This window comes from Sturnira hondurensis, unplaced genomic scaffold, assembly GCF_014824575.4.
Source record: "Sturnira hondurensis isolate 20B ecotype Veracruz unplaced genomic scaffold, ASM1482457v3 Scaffold0008948, whole genome shotgun sequence".
Taxonomy (NCBI): Eukaryota; Metazoa; Chordata; class Mammalia; order Chiroptera; family Phyllostomidae; genus Sturnira; species Sturnira hondurensis.
Window position 1 is genome coordinate 2302370 of NW_028081579.1, and position 14788 is coordinate 2317157.

At 39.6% G+C, this 14788-nt stretch overlaps 1 long non-coding RNA gene and 1 pseudogene across 1 annotated transcript in view; both read right to left on the reverse strand.

Moving 5' to 3' along the window:
• The window catches only part of LOC118993875 (uncharacterized), a 126420-nt gene that overhangs the window by 102480 nt on the left and 9152 nt on the right, over positions 1-14788 (reverse strand). The gene's annotated exons all lie outside the window — the stretch shown is intronic.
• LOC118993946 (uncharacterized) lies at positions 13159-13316 on the reverse strand (annotated as a pseudogene).

Sequence of the window (14788 nt, forward strand, 5' to 3'; positions counted from 1 at the left end):
ATCTGAATAGAGCAATGCATCAAAAAGATCATACACCATAATCAAGTGGGATTTATTCTGGGAATGCAAGGTTAGTAGAACATTCACAAGTCAATAAATGTGAATCACCATACAAACAAAATAAAGGATAAAAACCACATGATCATATCAATAGATGCAGAAAAAGCATTTGATAAAATTTAGCACCCCTTTATGATAAAAATTGTCAGCAAAACAAGATTAAAGGGAACATAGATAAATATAATAAAGGCCATATTGGACAAACCCACTGCCAGGATATTCAATGGGCTAAAACTACAAGCATCCTCCTGAGTAAAACTGGGAACAAGTTAGGAATGTCTGCTTTCATGTCTTTTATTCAGCATAGTACTAGCAAGTCCTAGCCACAAAAATCAGACAAGAAGAAGAAATAAAAGGCATCCAAATTTAAAGGAAGAAGTAAAAATGTTTTTAATTGCAGATGACATAATACTATACACAGGAGAATCCCAAAGATTACACCAAGAAACTACTAGAATGGATTAATGAACTCAGCAAAGCAGCAGGATACAAAATTAATATCCAGAAATCAGTTGCATTTTTATATGCTAATAGTGAACTAACAGAAAGGGAAATTAAGAAAACAATGCCATTTACAATTCTAAAGAATAAAATACCTAGGAATAAACCTAACCAAGGACGTAAAAGACCTGTAAATGGAAAATTATAAGACACTGAAGAAAGAAATTAAAGAAGATACAAATAACTGGGACTACATACCATGTTCATGGATAGGAAGAATTAACATCATTAAAATGTCCATGCTACCCAAAGCAATCTATAGATTCAATGCAATTCTTATCAAGATTCCAATGATGTATTTCACAGAACTAGAACAAATATTTCTAAAATTTATATGGAACCATAAAAGGCCCCACATAGCAATAGCATTACTGAGAAAGAAGAACAATGTTGGAGGAATCATACTACTTAATATTAAATATACTACAAGTCCACAGTAATCAAAACAGCATGGTAATGGCATAAAAACAGACTCATAAATCAATAGAACAGAATAGAGAGCCAAGAAATAAACTCACATCTTTATAGTCAATTAAGTTTCAACAGAGAAAGCAAGAACATACAATGGGCTAAAAATAGTTTATTCAACAAATAGTGTTGAAAAAATTGGACAAATACGTGCAGAAAAATGGAACTAGACCACCATCTTATACCACTCACAAGAAAAAATTCAAAATGGATCAAAGACTTGAATGCTAGACCTGAAAGCTTGAAAATCATAGAAGAAAATATAGGACTTCCGCCAAGATGGAGGCATAGGTGGAAACACTGTGCCTTCTCCCACAACCAAGTTTGAATACAACAAAGGTTTGGAGAACAAAGACACAGCCAAAGGACAGAAAATTGAATTATATGGAAGTCCGACTACAACTAATCCTTCCACGGGGACGGTAAGAGGGGTGGAGCCAGCAGTGGAGCAGGGTCAGGCAGGAAAGATCCCCAGACCTAGGCGCGCAAGTGGCCCGGACCCAGGGTGTTGGGCAGACTGACCGTGGTCACATATTCGCGCACAGTGAGACTGACCACGCAGGCCCCAGGGGGCGAGGGCTGACAGCGGTGGCACACTCGCGTGCAGTGGGACGAAACGAGTGGGCCCCGGTGACAGTGACAGTGGCCGCACCTGTGGGGGCCACGGCAGGAGACGGCAGACGGGACGCCATTGCTCCTCTTTGACCCCACCCCCACATACAGCGTCACAACCCAGCGACTGAGTTGCCCTGCTCAGGTGAAGACCTAGGGATCCGATCCTGCTAAGTAACAGGTACGAACAGCCCAAAAGATGGCACAAGAAGAACTCAAAGTCCCAGAGCTGATAACTCTCAGCGGCCGAGAAATTGCCAGCCTCTCAGAAGCACAGTTCAAGACACTGTTTATCAGGATGCTCACAGAACTGGTTGATTATAGTCACAAATTAGAGGAACATATGAAGGCTAAACTAATTGAAATGAAGGGAGATGTCCAGGAAACCAATAGTGATGGAAAGGAAACTGGGACTCAAATCAATGGAATGGACCAGAAGAAAGAACAAAACATCCAACCAGAAAGGAATGAAGACATGAGGATTCAAAAAAAATGAGGAGAGGCTTAGGAACCTCCAGGACATCTTTAAATGTTCCAAAATCCGGATTATAGGGGTACCAGAAGGGGGAAAGAAACAGCCATGAGTGGAAAACTTATTTGAACAAATAATAAAGGAGAACTTCCCCAGTCTGGCAAAGGAAATAGACTTCCAGGAAATCCAGGAAGCTCAGAGAGTCCCAAAGAAGTTGGACCCAAGAAGGAACACACCAAGGCACATCATAATTACATTAGCCAAGACTAAAATGAAGGAGAGAATCCTAGAAGCATCAAGAGATAAGGGGACAGTCACCTACAAAGGAGTACCCATCAGAATGTCAGCAGATTTCTCAAAAGAGACCTTACAGGCAAGAAGGGGCTGGAAAGAAGTATTCCAAGTCATGAAATCCAAAGACCTACAGCCAAGATTGCTTTATTCAGCAAAAATTTCATTTAGAATGGAAGGGCAGATAAAGTGCTTCTCAGATAAGGTCAAGTTCAAGGAGTTCATCATCACCAAGCCCTTATTATATGAAATGCTAAAGGGACTTATATAAGAAAAAGAAGATGAAAAATATGAACAGTGAAAGGACAGCAAACACACAGTTATTAACAACCACACCTAAAACAAAAGCAAACCAGGAGGACAGCTAGATCAGGAGTGGAACCATAGAAATGGAGATCACATGGAAGGTTAGCAACACAGGAGTGGGAGGAGAAGGGGGGAGAAGGTACAGAAAATAGCATAGACAGTAGGCAGAAAATAGATAAGGGGGAGGGCGAGAATAGTGGGGGAAATGTAGAATCCAAAGAACTTGAGACACGTGGTTATAAACTAAGGGGGGAGAATGGTGGGGGAGGGAGTGTGCGGGTGGAGGGGAATGAAGGGGGGGAATGGAACAACTGTAATGGTATAATCAATAAAATATATTTTTAAAAAAGAAAAAGAAAATATAAGCAGCAAAATCTTGGACACTATACTCTCCTCATAGGAGAATAAAATGCTCATAGCAATATTTTATTAGATATATTTCCCCAGGCAAGGGAAACAAAAGAAAAATAAACAATCAGGACTACATCACACTAAAAAGATTTTGCGCAGCAATGAAAACCATTAACAAAATTAAAAGACCCACAGAATGGGGGAACCTATTCATCTGATGGGTGATTCATCTGATGAATAGGTTCCCCCATTCTGTGGGTTGTCTTTTACAGGATTAATATCCAAAATTTATAAAGAACTCATAAAACTCAACACCAAAAAAACAAACAACCCAATTAAAAAATGGGCAAAGGACCTCAACAGACACTTCTCCAAAGAGGACATAGAGATGGTCATAGTTTTAATTTAATGCAAATTAAAACCACAGTAAGATAGCAGCTCACACCTGTCAGAACAGCTGCCATCAATGAATCAACAAACAATAAGTGCTGGTGAGACGGGCAGAAAGGGGAACCCTGCAGCACTGTTGGTGGGAATGCGCGCTGGTGCAGCCACTGCAGAAAGCAGCATGGAGAAACCTCCAGAAATTGAAAATGCATCTGCCTTTTGACCCTGCATTCCCACTTCTGGGAATATATCCAAAGGAACCCAAAACACTAATTCAAAAAAACATAAGCACCCCTATGTTCATTGCAGCTTTATTTACAACTTCCAAGATATGAAATCAGGCCAAACGCCTTGTCAGTAGATGAGTGGAGACAACAACTGTGGGATATACACACAATGGAATTCTACTTAGCCACACAAAAGAAGAAAGTTTTACCCTTTGGGACCAGCATGCATGGACCTGGAGAGCATCATGCTAAATGAAGTGAGCCAGTCAGAGAAAGATGGATACCATATGATTTCACTGGATGTGGAATCTAATGAACAAACTGAACTAACAAGCAAAATATGGAGAGATTCATGGATACAGAGCTGAATAGAGAACTAAGGAGGTATGGGGTTAAGGTGTGGAGGGATCGAGCAAAAAGGAAAAAGGACTCATAGACATGGACAACAGTGTAGTGATTGCTGGGAGCAAGGGAGAACAAGGGTAATAAATAGTATGGAAAAATACAATAAAAAAATACCCATGGCTGGCTTCATGGGCATACTACTTATATCCAGAGCCCCTCACTCAGATGAACCTCCTAAAAGGCTTCTCATTTCACCATCTTAAAAATCTTAACAATTTTATTTATTACATTTTTAATTTATGTAAATGACAAATGGCATTAAATAGTAACTAAAAAATATACCATGAGCCCTGGCTGGTGTGACTCAGTTGGTTGGAGCATCTTCCCGTAACTGAAGGGTTGTGGGTTTGATTCCCAGTCCGGGCTCATGCCTGGATTGTGGTTCATTCCCCATCCCTGCTCCAGGCACGTAGGGTCCCTGATCCAGGTGCTTATGGGAGGCAACCAATCAGTGCTTCTCTCTCACATTGATGTTTCTCTCTCCCCCTTCCTCTCTCTCTAAAAGCAATTTAAAAAATGTCCTTGGGTTAGGAGTGTGTGTGTGTGTGTGTGTGTGTGTGTGTATTATGACACGCTGAGATAGGAGAAAAGGGAAGTGTTTTATAAAACACGTTTATAAGTATAAACGTGCTTTATACTTAGCACGTTTCACATTTTTTCCTGATTTCCAAACAAGTGGCCCCACATTTTTATTTTGCACCAGGCCCATGCATAATATAGTGGGCCCTGTTTCCAGGGTGGATATTCAAAATATTCAACAACGAGCACAACATGAGCCCCTCCTAATTGAACAGGCACCTAATCAATAGGAAATTGGTGCTATTGGTATGTAGAACCGGCAACATGCTGGTTGAACAGAAGCCTTGCTGCTTTCTGCTGAGCCGACATGGTTTCCTACAGAAACGTGTAACATTACATCCCCTGACAAACCGTCACCTTCAGACCCATGCCATCATGCCTACCCCCTCCCCTCAGTCACTGTTCCCAAACCGCCACACTGCATCAAACCATCTTTGTTCTTTCCTTGGTCTGGACTGGAAAGACCAATGAAAATGCATTTTTTTCCAGAAAAAAAAAAAAAAAGCTTATGGAGAAAATGTTATTAGAAGCTTACCATAGCTGTGGATATTATTAGATGATTTAGCATTTCTCATAGAGAATACATCAATGTCAGACCTGGTTCATTTTCATTTCTTAACTTCATGCCTTGAAAGGTTTCTGGTCAAAGAAATTTGGGGCACCAGATGTGTTTGTAAAGACAAGGGGAGGGGGTAATCATTATAAACTGATTCATACACGAGACCTCTGATGAAGGTCATGGAACTTTGCCTTCCAAAGGCATAGATCACTATTGATATTCTAGCATGCATAGATTCAGGGCTGTTCCACTGAAATGCAATTATAACAAAGAAATTCTCTGGGGTTTTTCTTTCTGAAGTGAAGGAAAATAATTTGTCAGTGTTCACATCCAGCAGAAGGTCAAACATAATCTGTCTCTGGTGCCATTCACTCATTTACCAACAAGCACTCACTCACTCTCCAGCCCTGACTTCCACCCTGGTCTTGCCCAGGTCTTAGGCTAGAATCTGCAAAGTCAGACTACCATCAGATTTTATACATAGCCTCATCTGTGGCATTTTCTCAAACTAATAACCCTTTTGCTACATATTCTCTCCTCTCTCTTCTTCTCTATGTCCCATACATCTTTAAAGTTTTAGTTCAAATTCCATTTCTCTCTGAAGTTTCCCTCCTTTCCACTAAAGTCTCCTGCATTACTGTTTTCAAACTTTTTATTTTAAGGATGATTATCTCAATGTCTTAATAGGATCCAATTTATCTCTTTCACATTTAGAGAGTATCTCGTAATTGAAATGCAGTGATGGCTTACTACATATGTCTGTGAAAGACAGAAATCTATTCAATGTCACAGATAGAACATTGGTTCTGAGTTCCTACTTTGTAGTATGTGGTCTTTGAAAATCTGTTTACTGTATTGGATGTGTATGTTTAGTTGTGAAATCATAATACCTGCCTGATAGGGGTGTTATAAGTGTGGAAATATATGATAATCAACAAGTACACCACCTGGCACATTTAGTAAGTGCTTTAGTAAGCACTTTCTGAATAACAGCTCTCAATATTGAAAAGCACTCCACCACTACTTGCCTGATGATTCATCATTTTAATTCAAGTCAGTACCCAAAATAGGCAGTGTTTTCTACCACAAATTAATTTTCTGAGAAAAAATACAGTCTTTGATGCCTAGGAAAGCTGTTGAAGAGAATATTTGTTAATGAAATGTAAAACAGGTTGCAAAAACTAAAATAAAAATAACTGCTCCAGTTATCAGAAGTGGAAGTGTGCCGGTATGTTAAGTCGAGAATCATGGATGACCCTATGGTTCCTTGGTCCTTGTAGCAAGAAGGATGTAAAATAATATCCATTTCTTCTGAGGATTCCTGGAAGAATATCTTGACTGCCCCATTCCTGTTGGCCAGGAGTGAGGATTTTAAATCTGTACTGACCAGGAGCAGATTAAAAATTATGGGACACAGGTAAGATTTATGTGACAGCCTCATGCATCATTTTCCTCACCTCAGTGACCTCAGTCCCCAGAAGGCCATTTTTTTGGTAAAGTGCATCAATGCTACAGAATTTAACAGGTTGCCTTCCTTTGGCTTATTTCTCTAAAATCCTGCTTTCCAAACTTTCTGGCCTTTCAGCTACAGAAATTATTTCTCAGGGACACATAAAAATGTCAATGTTACTAGGCAGTCTGGTGATGTATGGTATACCCCTCACCAGAGCACAGGCGATGGAGGAGGTGTTTGGAATCAAATTCTGACATGGGGCCAAAAATGGTGGCACGTAATACATTCTCCAATGGACCAGGTGAGAGATTTGCGGGGAGTTGTGATGATGCGGGTGTGAGGTGCACGCCGCACATCAGAAGAGCCAAGCCAAGTGTTGGGGTCAGAACTTGGTGAGCCTCGTAGAACTGTTCTCATGTTAGCTAAATAGGAATTTTGCACTAAAATGCATGGCAAGTATGTTTGAGGTGCTGTAAGGCAGGACTCAGGGAACATGCTCCTTCTTCATTTGGCTAATTCTGATATTATATTCTTTATCTATCTTATCTATTCTATCCTAAGTTTATAATGACTGAGAAATAATTTCAACTTAGTAATTACCTTCTCCGAGAACCTTTCTGTGGTCCATCAACACCACACCCTTCACTGCTACAACCACCTCCACAGCTGCCTCTGCAACCCCACCTGTCTAGGTGACCCTGTGATGCCTCTCATGAGACAATATCACACTCTGTTTAATTGTCACCTTCTACTCTCTCACTAGACTTATTTTTGTGGTGTCAGGGATGGTTTGTGTTTATAATGTCTCCCTAGTGCCTGATAAAATGCCTACCTTGTAGAAGGTACTCAACAAATGTTTGCTGAATGAATGATGAAACCTACAAACAGAATTACTGTTCAGAAATGCTTGCAATATGGAGTTAGTTTCTTTTTAACAGATTATAGTCAGATTTCCACAATGTAGAAATTACTCTAGTAACTTCATTAATTCTTTCCAGCCACTGAGGAACACTAAAGAAGCAATTTACTGAATGACACTCTAGTGACAAGAAAGAGGTAATGTGGCTAATTCCAAAAGTAATTTCCATGCAGAGTTTACCCACAGGAAAAGTATGCCTGAATACTCCTTAAGACCATCGGATGGGGAGCAGTAAATTAAATTAGCGGGCTGTGTCTTTCCAGACTGTCGGAGAAACTGGTATATAATAGGTGTCACCTGCTGGAAGCTGGTTTTGAGAAACCCTTGGGAAAAGAACCCCAGTGCTCCATTACCTTTATTTGTGACTCAGATGGATTTCCATACATGGGAGTGCACGTGGGACTCTAACACGGATTGTCACCGGTGACCCTTAAACAACAAGAGGAAAAACCTGAAGCTATTTTATTTCTAAAGTTTGTTCCTTTTTGGCTTTTGGTGAGACTTATGCAAATTATAAAGACAATGAAAGGAACAGATAAAGAAGGAAGAGAGGCAGAGGCAATTATTTTTCCTATCTGTCTAGACAGGAAAAGGGAATGGAAAAGTTTTAAAATGTATATGTTTATAAACTCAACATCACATCATTCATTACTGCCAAAAATCAGAATAACTTTGGACTCTGTAACATCTGGTAACATGACACCCACTTGCTCATTCTGCTTCCAGTTCTGCCACTAACAGTGTGACCGACATTAAGGATGTAACTTCAACCTCCTGTTTCTTTTCTGCGTGTTTCGAGGCTGGTGGTGGTCACCCAAAGGCCCCTTCCAGTTCTATGATTTTATAAGCGCCTATAAACCAGCACCTTGTTTTCTCACCTCTCTGCCTCTTTCTCGGTAGGAAAACCAGAGGTTCATGTCAGGGAGAAAAATACTACAAATGAGCACCCACCCAGGGATCTCAGAGATTGTTTTCTGGTTTCGGTTTTGTTTTTAACGTACACAGTAAAAGTTGCTCTCTTCTACGGCCGAGCTCAAGGGGAGTTATAAGCACAATAACTATGTTTGAATTGTAAGTCCTCTATCAATCAAACTCCCCCAGGGGTTAGTTTTGATTTCATTCCAATAATTCAACCCCTTATAACAAAAAGAAAAGAAGGAAGACAAACCAACAGACAGAGCCATGGGGCTCTCCTGAGTGTTGTTGTCACCGATTCCTTTAGTCAGGGTGTTCTCAGAGAAGAGATAAATATAGCCCAGGGAATAAATAAAATATGGGCAATAATAAAATATGTACAAATCTCATCTATCCATTTATTTACCATCCAGCATTTACCAAGGGGGGAGACTTTAACCATTTCTCACTCCAACCCTCTCGCCAAATCAGAGAAACAAAGATAATGAGAAAAAGTGGAGGGAAATGTGGCAAAGAGGAAAACAAAGCCCGTTTTGTTTTTCTGTTAAGAATTATGTACAAGGTATCACCATGGTTATATATTTATGCATTTACTTTGTTTTTGATTTTTACATTAATTTTATTAGAAGTTTTTTCTTTTTTAAGTTTCAACCTGTTTAAACCGACAGGCCTCAAATTCACCAAAAACCAAGACCAGCTGCATGGCTGGGAAGTCAGGAGCAACAGTGGGAATGACTTGGGAAGCCAGGATGGAGGCCTGCGGACTTGGGACAGTGGGTGAAGGCCACGCCCTGACATGGGACCCATCACTGTTCCCTGCCCACGTGGGTGTTCCCTTAATATATTTGTTCCTCCAGAGTCAACTTTCTGCAAGATATCCAATAAATTGAAACCCCTAAATATAGGACCTTTTTATGCATTCAGTCCACCTACTTAAAATTTTATCAATAGGAAAAGTAATGGAATTAGGAAAATATCTATCAGAGATGTGAGATTTAATAAATCTCCCATTGGTACATGTGCCATTTTCCACAACAATTATTTGTGATGGAAAAACATAAATGCATCTCTGATAATAAGGGGGCTTTAAAGTTCTTGTTATCTCCAAAGAGGGGATGTTTTCCATTCCCTTTTCCCAATATGAGCAAAGGATGCCTTGAGGATCCCATGTGAAATTAATTCAGCAATAAACCAGTGGTGAGCTGGTACAACTCTCTCAATAAAAAAGCCCTGATTTGTGTTATTTCCGAATTGCCATGCCGTAACAACGCCTACAATGACCAATTTAAAGCTACCAATATTTTAACAAAGAGTTTGCAAAATATTTGATTATTTGAAAATTAACCTGATGAGTGGGAGTGAGCCAGTACAAACCAGCTCCAGCACACAAGGATCACAGAATTAAACAACCTCAGAAATTGAACTTCTTTATTTAAATAATTTGGATAAATCAGTCAGAGCCCACAGTTTCTTCCTTCTAAATTGTCAAATGTTGAGAACTGCCCTGCCTGGTTTCAGGAGCTGGAACCCCCCCACCCATGGCTAAGGCTGAGTGAGTGACCTTCAGACCATGAGGCACTAAGGAGACAAAGCTTATCTCCCTGGCAGGAGCGACACTTCTGCTCCTTTTTCCATAACTGGCCTCCAGTGGTTGATCAGTTAGCCAATGGCGGGTAAGATTCCCCAAGAGGGGAATCACCTAAGACAGGCATGATCACATGGAGGCCCCAGGGAAGGACTTGGGGGGGCTATGGAGAAAGGGGGTGATGGACCCTCACCCCTTTGATGAAGTCTGAGTCCTCAGTCTGTCTGCCAGAAGTCTCCAAGAATTCTTTGGATATCTGCCTCCTCTACCTGACGTAAGCCTGAAAACAATGACAGAGGGTAGTGCAGCCTTGTGCTGGGAATGGCGGGTTCCCCGGGGGTAATCAGGTATAAGAAAGAATTCCTAAAAGTCCTGTGAACACTGCTTTGCTGAGTGCTTTCATTCATATGATAAGGGTCCGAGCAGGAAATAAGTATGCCTCCCAAAGTTTCTGCAAATCCCCTTTCCCGACAGACAGTGACTCAGACTAAGCCCACAGATTTCTTCGAAATGTTATCTACTGTTTGATTCTTGCCGCTCTGTATTCCTGTGTATTACAACCCAATAAAAGCCCCTGGAGGAAGGGGCTCCTGGCCCTTCCCCTTTAAGGGATCAGCCACCTTTCCTCCCCAAACAGATCGTGTCTTGGTAGTGTTAGTTTCATCCATGGCATACCGACCGGGGCACTTGCAGGAAAAGTTGCCCCTACAGTCAAACACTGGATCGCTAAAAATGCCCCTAAATAACTACTGAGCTTGGCCAGGTGGCTCAGTTGACTGGAGCATCATCCCCAACACCCAAAGCTTGAGGTGTTCCTGATCAGGGCCCATATCTAGGTTTGGGTTCCATTCCCAGTCTGAGGGTACATATGGGAGGCACGTATGGGAGGCAACCAATCAATGTTTCTCTCTCTCTCCCTGTCCACCCTCCAGCCCTTACACTGCAGTAAGGGGATCACTTCCCAGAAAGATTCTTAGTTGTATTTTAGAAGAAGCACAAAGAGAAGCCGTTTATAATGTTTTAGGATCTGATGTAGGCAGGGTTTTTTGGCTTTGTTTTTGTTTTTTGTAGGTGAAGAAGGGGGAATTTGATTGGGTTCAGTCAAGTTTTTCTCACAGCAATAGTTTGGGATTTGGTGGACACAGCAAGGAAGGGTTTCAAAGTGAATCTTAAAGAATAGTCACTGGAGTTATTTATCATCCTGAATAAGGATATTTATTCTGCTATTATGCATTAAATTGAGTAATCTAGTATTCAGATCAATGGGTTTGGGGAATGCTCCTTTTTTAAGGGTTTTATTTATTTATCTTTAGAGGGGAAGGGAAGGAGAGAAATATCAATGTATGGTTTTCTCTCGTGAGTCCCCTGCTAGCAACTGGCCTGCAACCCAGGCATTTGCCCTGGCTGGGAATCGAACCACGATCATGTGGTGCACAGGCCCACACTCAATCCACTGAGCTACACCAGTCAGGGAGGGAATGCTCCTTAAACAGGTATTTGCAACTTTATCTTCCTGGGCATTTCCTGGAATCTTAAAAATCATGTTAATGAGGTCAAATCAGAAAATAATTATAACAAACACAAGCAAATAATAAAGTTCTGTGTAGTTGTACCTGATTTTTGTTTCCTAGAACCAGAGGTCCATGAGCTGAAGCCTTCACCGCACACAACTAACTGGTGATCTTCCTGTCAAGAGTAGGAAGTGATCACAGATTTTCCCCCCAGGCCTTTGGGAAATTTATAGATGATGAATATTTAAAAACACATATGGAAGCCTAACAAGTTTCTGATCCTCCAAAATATAGAAAGAATAACAGGGTATAGGAAGGTTTGTCATTTGCCAGGCTGCTGATATAATCAGAGCACTCATAAGTGAAGTGGTCTTTCACAGAAATGTTATAAAATATCTACCACTGCCCTTTCTTTGTGTGATACATGCCAGTCTCCTTTAAAATACAGACTTCTCAACAGTTCTATTAACATGTTGTCTCTAATCCTTTACTGTGAATGAGTCGTTATTTCATGCATTGATTTAATTTATCAATAATTCAATAAAAATACAGTGCTTATTAACTTTCAGAGTATTATTATTTTTATTTATTTTTAGGAGGGAAGGGAAGGAGAGAGGGAGAGAGAAATATCAATGTGTGGTTGCTTCTCCTGGGTCCCCTGCTGGGAACCTGCCTGCAACCTAGGCATGTGCCCTGACTGGGAATCGAACCTCGGTTATTTGGTCCACAGGCCCGCGCTCAATCCACTGAGCTAAACCAGCCAGGGCTCAGACTGTTAATGAGCATGCAGTGACCAAGATGGACACAAGTTTTAAACATATTCAACTGGAAAAATGAGGGGTACAGATATAACTGCCATTAGTTACAGAATCTTCACTACTTGTGAACTTCCAGTTCTTAAGAAATTTTATATGAATGAAAGAAGCAAAAGCATGTCAGTGTGGCCTGCCCACAGCTAGCAATCTTGTACATTTATTTCAGAATAGTACATTGCATTACTCATTAGCCTCAGGTGTATTAGGCTAGATATGTTGCTAATGTGGAATCATTGAAGAACATTATTATCCCTATCACACTCTATAAGGACATAAGCAGTGAAAGTGATTTTTAAAACTCTTGTAAGGGGCATAAAATTACAATAAAAATGAAAAGATGCATATATGGGTATCTGTGTATGTGCCCACTTTGAATAGTATTTTATTTTCAGTATTTTTTAAATGGAAAGTGATGATAAAATAGAAAATATCGTGCTTAAACTAGAACCAATTTATTCAACAAAAGCAAGATTTATGATATAATAGGAGCAAATTGTGCAACCTGAGAAGTCATCCTGGAAACTAGTAATGAATCTGAAAGAAAAAGAGAAGGGACTAACAAAATGCTGTTTTTATGTAACTCACACAAAAACCTTCAGGCAAACATCTAAGGGAAGCTGAAACCTGTTTGAATGACCAGAGTCAACTTATTACAGTGGCCATAAGTATTAGAATGAAGGAAAATAACAAACTACAGTACATAAGTATTTCATAAGGGTTTCATCAATGTTTTTCCTGAGAATGAGAAAAATAAGAACACTGGTAAAGTTCAAGTGTCTTCTCATAAAATGTATAATTTCTGAAATATTTGCATTAATAACATTTTATTTATACAAACTTAATAGGGAATATTGAGCATGTCTTCTGCACTTGATCTTAGCCAAAAGGCCGAGAAGCGATTGAGCATGTCTTCTGATTTGGCAATTATTCCCATATAATTTTTAAAATAGTGCCAAGCTAATTATGAAATGTGGAACATACCAAACAATCCTAATTATTTCTAGCATTTTTCTTTATAAAGTAAAATAATGTCTTTATACTTTTCAAGGCCCTTTGGAAATAACTTTCAAAGACAGTTTCAAGTAAAAAAGCCAGACTGATTTTATTTTTCTAATTTTAGGTTCTGAACTTGGGAAGGCAAAATCAAAAGAGTTATTGGAGGAGATTTGGTTGCTTGATTAAATAGCATCGTGGATGCTGAGAGCTAGTATTTGGTACTCTATTTAATCAAAGTGTCAATAAAGTATTTTAAAATAATATCAAACAAAGTAACATGATTATAAGAAATTTAAGCTCTTTCAAAATTGAGAAGCTGTGTTATTTATTTTTGCTTTTTAAAAAATAATTAAGGCCCTGGCTGGTGCAGTTCAGTTGGTTGGAGCAGGTTCAATTTTCAGTCAGGGCACGTGAGACCTGACCCGGTGGTGGGTTTGATCCCCAGTTGGGTGCATCCAAGAGGCAACCAATCAGTGCTCTCACATCAATGTTTCTCTCCCTCCACGTCTCCCTCCCTTCCCCTCTCTGTAAAACCAGTAAGCACATATCCCCAGGTGAGGATAAATAATAATAATAACACTAGTAATAATAATTAAGAGTTTATTAAAGTCAAAACAAAGCAGAGAAAATTATTCTGATGAGATATAGAATATCTGAATAGATTTCACAGAGGGTGCAGAATAATATTTTACTGTCTCTAACTAAGAGTTCTAATACTAATTTACCATTTTGCAGGGCGACTATTTGTTTTTATTAAAATCATATCTAATATAGAAAAATTCCAGTGAGTATAAGTTTAAACCAACAGGAAATGCATTAAAAAATAAGGTAAACTTTAAGTGAGAATGTCCTATCTGCACTACTGTGGAGCTTTTACTATTTACTTATTTTTTAATTATATTTTTCATTACTGTTTATCCCCTTTCTATCACTTCACCATTTAAAAGAAGACAGTTTTACCATTTGCAACAGTATGGATGGATCTGGAGAACATTTTGCTACGTGCGATAAGCTAGTCAGAGAAAGGCAAATACCATATGATTTCACTCATGGGGAATCTAATGAACAAATTGAACTGACAAGCAAATTAGAGTCAAACTCATAGACAGAAAGCAGGCTGACAGCTCTGGGGATGGAGAGGTGCAGTTAGGGGGGTGGAGGGATTGAGTAACATCATTTTAACAGAGAGAAAGCTAAATTTTAGGTTTCCATTGATAGGATATTCGGCAGCAGAAGAGTCACAAGCTCCTTTCTGTTTCTTAAATTATCTGATGAATAAATCCTTTAAAGGAAAAAAAAAGAACTTTGCCAAAATAGTACTACATTTTATAGCTGCTTCTCAGACTCAGTTACTACAATTCAAAACAAATAAGGTT